Raw genomic sequence first — 9,473 nt, forward strand, 5'->3', positions numbered from 1 at the left:
AAAGCCATGGTTTCTTAACAGAATGGTGGATATAATTGGAACATCAAAGTTGAGGAGGTGATTGAGCAAGACCATCTGGTGAATATCGTGAGTGAAAGAAGTGACAAGGAACCAGTGGAGGATCAAGCATACATGGCAGAAGTGAATGATCAGTTCTCAGAGGTATGTTCTGAACCTCATTGTGAACAATGTGACAAACTATCTGATCAATTAACTGCTTTAACTGATCAGTATGTAAGTTTGGAAAAAGAATAAAAAATTGTAAAAGAAGAACATCATTACTCTAAAGAAAAGGGAAAACAGTTACTCAGTCAAAATTAATGCTGGTGAAAAAGACATAAGATGCCTTAAGGCAACATTAGCTGAGAAAATCCAAGTAATCGATCTAAGTTATGAAGTTGTGGAAGAAAAAACCAAACTTATTGCTGAAAAGGACAAACAGATAGCTGATTATCAAGTGAAAGTGGTGGAACTAAACAGAAAACTTGAACAGCTTAGGAACTCTTCAATGATGCTTAATCATGTCCTAAGTGTTCAACGTTCTCCTAACGATAAAGGAGGAATTGGATACAATGAAGTTCCACCACATTTTAACAATAACTACACTTATAATCCTTGTAATCAGCCCCCTGTCTTTGTTAAACCTGATCAGACAGTAACGGGAAATGTCAGCTCCATCGACTCACCCGTTAGAGTTCAATCAAGCAACACCAACGTTAAATTGAGCAATCATGAGAACCTCAGTAAAGATGTTAATGAATCGGTTCAGACAGAATCGTCAGTTGTGGATCAAGAGTCCACACATAAGGAGTCTGTGAACATTCGCAAAGTGGATGATGAAGTTGTGTTACTCAGAAGGGGGGAGAGTGATACTTTTAGCAAAACGAAATCTTCTTTAAACCCATTCGTTCCCCCTTATGTGAAACAAACTGTCAGTGAAGCAATTTCATCCTCTGCTGCAACTTCTGAAAAGAATGTTCGGATAGACACAGATTGTCCAAAGAAAATTAATTGTCCGAACAAAAGCTGTTTTCGATGTAACAAGGTAGGTCACTTTGTCAGCAACTGTCCACTGAAGAGGAAGAAATCTAAAAATTTGAGGCCAACCAAAGCTGAAAATGGAACGAACACTAAAACTGGTACGTGTAAAAATTCTAATGCATCAAACTTTAATCGTTGGACAAATTTAAGATTTCAAAGAAACCAACCTCGTTTTTTCCCAGTTAATCAAAGAATGGGTAACTTCGAATCCATTAACGTTAGAAAATCAAGGATGTATGGATGGCCTCATAATCTGTTTTCTAGAAATCTTCCATTTAGATCAAATGAAAATCTCTCTCAAGGGAACTTTAGGCAACCAAGAAGTTGGATGCCGTTTGACAGGTTTGACAAACCCAAGACCAGAAGGGCTTGGGTCCCCCGCTTTTAATTCGTTCCTTTAACTGTGTACGAACAGTCGAACAGGGCTGTGAACAACATGTGGGTTGTCGACAGTGGCTGTTCCCGGCACATGATTGGTAACAAGAAATTGTTATGTGATTTGAAAGCTGTACAAGGTGGAAGAGTTAGTTTTGCAGGAGAAAGTAGAGGAAGAATTTCTGGAGTCGGTACTGTTACTAATGGGAAAATCAAGTTGGAGAAGGTCAATTTTATGGAAGAGTTAAAGCACAATCTTCTGAGCGTCTCTCAGATCTGTGACAAAGACTACACTGTACACTTTACAAAGGATGAAGCACTCGTACTTCATCCTGGTTTCAAGATTCCTGAAACCTGGATTGTGATGAAAGCTCCAAGAGAGAAGAATACATACGTGATGGACATGAGGTCCACCAAGATGGAGACAGAAGAATCATGCCTCTTGTCAAATGCAACAGAAACTGAGTCGGAATTGTGGTACCGAAGGATGGGTCATATCCATCTACGTAAGATGAACTACATTGTCAAGAATGAGCTGGTACTTGGGGTTCCATTAAAGAATTTCAACTTTGAAGACCAGTGTCTGTCATGCAAGAAAGGAAAGCAGCACAAGTAATCATATCACTCCAAATTGGTTAACTCAATTACCACACCTTTGGATTTGCTTCACATGGATTTGTTTGGTCCTATCAATGTTAAAAGCCTGGGTGGAACATCCTATTGCTTGGTTGTGACTGATGATTACTCACGTTACTCATGGGTTTATTGTCTGAAAGCTAAAGATGAAACAGTGCAGTTGGTAATTAACTTGATTACCAAAGTGGAAAACATTGTTGGGGGAAAAGTCAAGTTCATCAGAAGCGATAACGGAACAGAGTTCAAGAACTATCAAATGGAGATGTTTTGTCTGCAGAAAGGGATAGAGCATCAGTTTAGTGCACCATATACTCCGCAACAGAATGGAGTAGCTGAAAGGAAGAACAGAACTTTAATCAAGGGGGCCAGGACTATGCTGGCAGATGCTAAACTTCCCGTGGTGTTCTGGGCTGAGGCTGTTTCCACGGCCTGCTATATCCTTAATCGTGTTTTAACTGTCAAAAGATTACATAAAACTTGTTATGAATTAATGCATGGTCGAAAGCTAAATTTGAAAGGTCTGGAACCTTTTGGGTCCCCATGTTCGATCTTAAAGACTAACTCAAAATTTGGTGAGAAAGCTGACGAAGGTATTCTTGTTGGCTACGTAGTTGGGTCACCCAACAGAAGAGTCTTTAATATATCGAACAATAAGGTTGAGGTGGTCTGTAACACTGACATTACAAGTTACAAATCACCAAAGCATAGCACGGGACCAGCAGAGGCTTTCGATTATGATACATTATTCAAATCTTTTAATTTACCTTATTTTGATTTTGCAGATACAGAAGAAGGAATGGCAACTCAGATGCTACTCGATGAAGATGAGGCATTTCTGCATCGTCCACAGCTCAATGAACCTCATGCTGTTTCAATTGGTGATGACTTTATCAATCCGTTTCACACTCAACACAATTAAGATGAAATCTCTCTAAATCTTGGAGAAGACTTAGCGGTTGGTCCTGTCCAAACCACTAGAATCCACAAGGATCATCCCCTGGAGAATGTGATCGGTAATCCTTCCGATGGAGTGTGAACAAGAAGGAGCTTGGAAGAAAACACATGTGTGTATGCAAATATTAAAGATACTGGTATTATGAATGAATGCTTGTATGCTTGCTTCATCGGTCAAATTGAACCAAAAAACTATCAGATGGCATTAAAGGATAGCTCGTGGGTAGAAGCCATGCAGGAAGAATTGGCTCAGTTTAACAAAATGGAAGTATGGCGTTTGGTTGAAAAGCCACGAGATGTGAATGCAATCGGTACGAAGTGGGTATTCAAATGCAAGAGAGATGAGAAAGGGGTAATCGTCCGGAACAAGGCAAGATTAGTAGTCAAAGGATTTAATCAACAAGAAAGGATCGACTACAATGAGGTGTTTGCTCCTATGGCAAGACTAGAAGCTATTCGACTTTTCTTGGCCTTTGCTGCACACAAAGATATGAAAGTGTTTCAGCTGGATGTTAAAAGTGCTTTCCTAAACGGCAAGGTCGATGAAGTGGTGTATGTCGAGCAACCTCCGGGATTTTCTGATCCAGACTTTCCAGATCATGTGTACAAGCTTAGTAAAGCTTTATATGGCCTACATCAGGCTCCACGAGCTTGGTACGCAACTTTATCTGATTATTTGCTGGAAAATGGGTTTGTGAGAGGAAATATAGACAGTACGTTGTTTGTCAAGTGGAATGGGAAAGAATTTCTTCTCGTTCAGGTCTATGTGGACGATATCATCTTCGGAGCCTCAAAGATTTCTATGTGTCAGGAGTTTGAAGCGGTTATGAAGAAAAGGTTTGAGATGAGCGCCATGGGTGAACTAACTTTCTTTTTGGGCTTACAGGTAGATCAGAAGAAGGATGTCATGTTCATTCATCAAACTAAATATGTTCACGACGTGCTTAAACGTTTTAAGATGGAAGAAAGCAACCCGTTTGACATTCCGATTTGTGTCAACCATAAACTAGGTGCTGATTCCGACAGTGATGAAGATGTGGATCCCACTCAGTATCGAGCGATTATAGGTTCTTTGATGTATTTAACTGCTTCCAGAACTGACATCATGTTTGCAGTTTGTCTTTGTGCTCGTTTTCAGGCAAACCCAAAGGAGTCACACATGAAGGGAGTGAAGAGGATTTTGCGATACCTTAAAGGGAAGCCTAAACTGGGTCTCTGGTATCCAAAAGGAGGAGAACTGGATCTGGTAGCATACACAGACTTAGATTATGGAGGATGCAACCAGAACAGAAAGTCAACTACTGGTGGCTGTCAATTTCTAGGAGGAAGATTGGTGTCATGGCAATGCAAGAAGCAGACTTCTGTAGCCATATCCACCTGTGAAGCATAATACATGGATGCATCAAACTGCTGCTCCCAGGTTTTATGGATACAACAACAAATGCGAGATTATGGTATGAATTTCACTCAAACTCCTATTTGCATTGATAACACTGCTGCTATCTCAGTAACTAACAATCCCGTGAAACACAGTAAAACAAAACATATTGACATTCGTCATCATTTCATACGGGATTGTGCTGAGAAGAAACTAATCTTGCTTGAAAAAGTTGATTCACTGGATAATTTTGCCGATCTTTTTACAAAAGCTTTTGACCGGTCCCGTTTTCAAAACCTTATTGAGCTTAATGGGATAATCAATCCCGAGTAACTATGTTTTCCTTTTGTCTTAAAATAAAATAAAAAAAAAATCACTATCGCTGAGAATTATGTCAGTTGCTCAAGGTTGAAGGACATATTCTTAAATATGTTTGGTCCTTGTATCTACGTGTAGATTCAAGGATAGACATTAACCTAATAACTGAAAGCCACTGGGGAGGTTGTGATGAGTTTTTATTCCTTCGCTGAAAATTATGTCGGTTACACTCAGTTGGCGGGACACATATTTGCATGTGTTTGGTCCTGCTAATCTACTGGATTTTCAGGATAGCCATTAACCCAAAGACTTCGAATTGATCGGGGCGTCTGAATATAAAATTTCTTTTAGGGAAATGATATACTTTTTCAGTCTATAGCTTCTCTTAAAGCTTCAAAATTGATGTTAAATTGAAAATTGATCCAAGCTATGGAAAATGATAGATGAACTGATTTTGTGTGCCTAAAGGGTGAAGTTATTAGGCTTAAAAGACTTTAGAACAGTCACTGGTTGGTACGGTAGCTTTCCATGGTGCGTAAAAGTTAATGTGATACAAATTAAATCTGCTTGATTTACTGTGGAGAGTCATTTTAAAATGTGCATGTCTCTACATATATCTCTCCGAATGATAGGCAGAAAAGTGATTACCCAGTCATACACGAGCCCGTTAGTGTCTTAATCCCCGCGTAGATTGTGTTATCCTTCTGCAGTGATCCAGATTCGGGACTTGCAGGTATTTGTTATTGTGACATTTGAGCTAAAACAAGGTACACCTCAGTACGTATTTACCGATTAAGCAAATAAACGCCTTTTGCGTAACAAACGAACGATTAACCGAACGGGTCGGGTTATGACCCAGATATCTCGGGGGGCCATCTATAAGTGATATACGTTTAATACAAGCTAAAACATTAGAAATATGGCCTTAGTTTGATAGCAAACAAGTTAAACGAAAATATGCTCGTTTAACTACCCGCTATAGATTTAAACGCGAAAGATAGTTACAAACCAAGCATTGTATCATCCTTTAAGCCGAAAAAGACTTACCAAACACTTACTTGAAATGTTTTAAGCGTTCCGTGAAAATATTTTTGATTTTTACAAACATATAGTATGTTTTTATAATTTTACACAAAACTAGCCGAAAAAAACTCGTTTTCCGCGCTGTTTAACGCACCCGATAAGTTTTTCGCGCCAAAAACCGAACCCGAACTAAATTTGGACTGGGCTTTTCGTATTTGGGCTTAAATAAGTAGCTTTTGAACTTGTTTAATACCATAAAAACATGTCTTGGTTACTAAAAATCATTCCTAACCGTGTAAAAATCCTAAAAATGGTCCATAAACATGTTTTGATCATACACATGGTAAGGAACCTGTTTTGATAGTTTTTTTGGCCATAAACACGGATTAGAGGGTTGAAACGGCATTTTTACGGTTCAAAAGTTCGTTTTTGTGCACTAGCCGAAACCCTAAGTTAACGGCTGTTATGTTGATGAAAAATTGCTTGGTTTGTGATATAGGACTTGTATCTAGCTTTCTTAGAAGCACAAGAACCTGAAAGCTTGATTAAAAAGTCGGAAACGAGCCAAACCCGCTAAGGTAATGCCGAAACACTCGCTTACTGGCTATTTAGGTTAAGGTTGTGATGTGCATATTTTTAGGACTTGAATTTTTTCAGGGACATCAGGGATCATGTCAATGAGTCCCTGTTTAAATTTGGTAATTTTTTGACCATCCGAGAATATTTGGCGAATTTATTACCAAATTGGAACGTTTATTTGGGAAAAATAGCTAAAATACTTCAAAAATTATGAAATTTTTCTAGGAACTCAGATTTGATGTATTTTAATCACATATGAATTTTGGGATCATTTGGAGAAGTTTAAAGGTGTTTTGTTTATATGCGTTTGTGTGAATTTTTTATAGCAGAATTTGGGCCAAAAAGAATATTGCACGAACTTTTTACATTCTGGAATTGATACAGGTTGATTTGTGACATGATTTGAGCATTCAGGAAATTTTGTGGAATTTTTGGAAATTTTTTGGGGTAAACGGACGATTTTCAGGCGAAATATAGCTTATAAAATGAATTTTTATAAATTAATAAATCAGTAAATAAATTCTAGAAATAATTTTATAAAAATCTACATGTTTTAATTGATAAATGAATAAATTTTCATAATTTAATGATTAACGATTAATTAATTATGCTAATTTGAATATTAAATAAATCCAGTATTTATAAAATCCGGCAAGTTCGCGACTAACGAATCTGCGGGAATATCAAAACACCAAGAATGATCAAAAATCATATTTTCGGACTAATTAAGTAAAAACGAACTTTTCTATGAAAACCTGGACAATCTGGATGGATTGTGTGCGTTTCTTCTTAAATCAAACTGAATAAACGGAAACGGGCCCCGTGGCTAATCCGGGACCCCCGTATGTGATCCTTCTTTATAACTTAACCATTTTATTAACCAATACATTTACCCAGGCTTATTTTCCCATAACTGTTTTCTGAACGCGTAAACGAACAACTTGGCCCAGCAGGAAAAACGGGAACTGACCCAAGTTCGGTTTTAAGTATTAGACATTGAACAACATCACAACCTAAGCCTATGGCCACTTTCTGGGCATTCCAACTATACCCAGATTAGTTATACAGCCCAGATTAGTATTGAGATTATAATAATATTAAAATATTAATATTATTATAATATTGATTATAGGAACTACTGATAGCGGACCGAACAAACCACGAGCTGATACAGTACTGAATATCTACTAAACCGTGAGTTTCATGACCCCACTTTTAAACTGTTTTACGAACTTTTGGGGTGAAAAGCATGTTTGATTACATATACATACCTGAAACATGTACTGATGTGAATTATCTAAGTGCTAACACACGAAAGTCCCCACGATCACAGTGATTAACTTCGAGCCGGTGGCTTGTGAATAGTACTATTGGTTTGACAAACCTAAACGGAATCGGCCTGGTTGCCGTGTCACATAGCGCCGTTTGCACATAACCATATTTATACAAACAGGCTATGTAGTGTTAGACATAGCTACTGGGGCATGTTGTGGGCGGAAAGGGGCCACAGTGGTTGATGAAGCGTGGGAAATGGAGACACGCAGCACGAACAGTCCAGGCTTCACGGTAGCTTAGCATAATTACATCACATACATCATTTACATACATACATACTTATGTCATGATTACAAGTGTTGACTTGTGAATACTCATTACTGACTTCTTGAAACTCGTGAAACTCACCAACTCTAGTAGTTAACCCGTTTTAAACTGCTTTTCAGGTGTACCTAAATTGGAATGATTTGGTGATCTGTTATTTGCCCAAGGTGTGCGGTTGATGATATGTGAATAGAGGCAAGGGTGTTAGTAGTAAGAACGTTTAGTTAACGAAATAGTTTTGTTTGTACCACCTAGACTGTAAAACAATGATAGAACAAAGAAATGTAATATATTGTAAATTAGTTTGTAATGTTTCTTTATAAACAATGTGTTGATACCAGAGGTGTCTGTTACATTCACGTTTTACGCTTCCGCATTGTGCTAGTCGGGGTGTGACAGTTATAGTTTCTTTAAAAAAAAGAAAAAAAAACCACCAACTGAGTCTTGTGCAAGATGTAAGGATTATGAAGCCGACTCAAATGTACAATGTTTAAATCAGACACTGCAAGTCGAAGTCAACTCGGGGTGATCTGGGGAAAGCCAAATACGCCTTGAGAATAGATAGGAGGCATCACAATTCCTTAAGTGATGTCCATCTAAATTTTGAGCCTAATTGAACCTAATCCGTATCACTAACGCAATGAGAATCATGCTAAGTCTTATTCCTGCCTTCAACCTGTCTCTCTATGTCACAATAATGCTGAACATGGATCCTTGTGACAGCCTCTTAATCAGTATGATTCCATGATTCGGATCTTTTCTTAAACATGCTGGGTTCTCTACAGACTGAAATTTGATCCCGTCAATGCTATTTTACTTATGTTAATTTTATGTTATTTTATACGTCTGTCTTATGTGGATAACATAGAGCTTAGGGTTACTCGTTTTTGGTCATTTTCTTCTTTCAAAATTAACTTCGCTTGGATTGGCGATGTTATCAACTGGCGAAGTTATCATTACTTCGCCAGTGGGTTTTTTTTTAAGAAAGTATATAAGTCAATACTGGTCCTCGTTTGGTCAAACTGAACACAAAACACCTACTGAACCCTCGGCGAACTTGTCATCTGAATCAACTTTCTTATAATCTGCTTCGTGACTACCACTAAGGTGCCTTGATGTCTATTGATTCATAATAAACCCTTTTTGTGGTTAATCAATTCCATAATGTAGGTTTTTAATCGGGTCTATTGGGTTATTCCTTTTTGTTGATCAGACTCTATATTTATGGTTGCATTGGTGGTGTCTGGATCTCCGGGACCTCAATCGGACATCCTTATACCTATTGTCCATCTTTGATTGTCCGTCATTGCTACTGATTTTAATCTTGATTCAAGCAGTGTGCGTGCAGCGAAGTTGTGCTTGTGGCGAAGTTATTACAACATCGCTGATTGATCACAACTTCGCCATCACCAACTTCACTATCTTTCTGTTTGGCGAAGTTACACACTGTCTAGGCAGTCAACTAACTTAACTTGTTTGCCATGCAGGTTTGGCTGCTGTAGCAGGTGCGGGTGGTACAGGTGGTGATGAAGGAGATGGGGATAAGAGAAAATTCTTTCCGGGTCACAAC

The sequence above is a fragment of the Bidens hawaiensis genome, unplaced genomic scaffold (genome assembly GCF_021521415.1).
Source record: "Bidens hawaiensis isolate Kalapana, Puna unplaced genomic scaffold, B.hawaiensis_p1.1 tig00034294_1, whole genome shotgun sequence".
In the NCBI taxonomy this organism is placed as follows: domain Eukaryota; kingdom Viridiplantae; phylum Streptophyta; class Magnoliopsida; order Asterales; family Asteraceae; genus Bidens; species Bidens hawaiensis.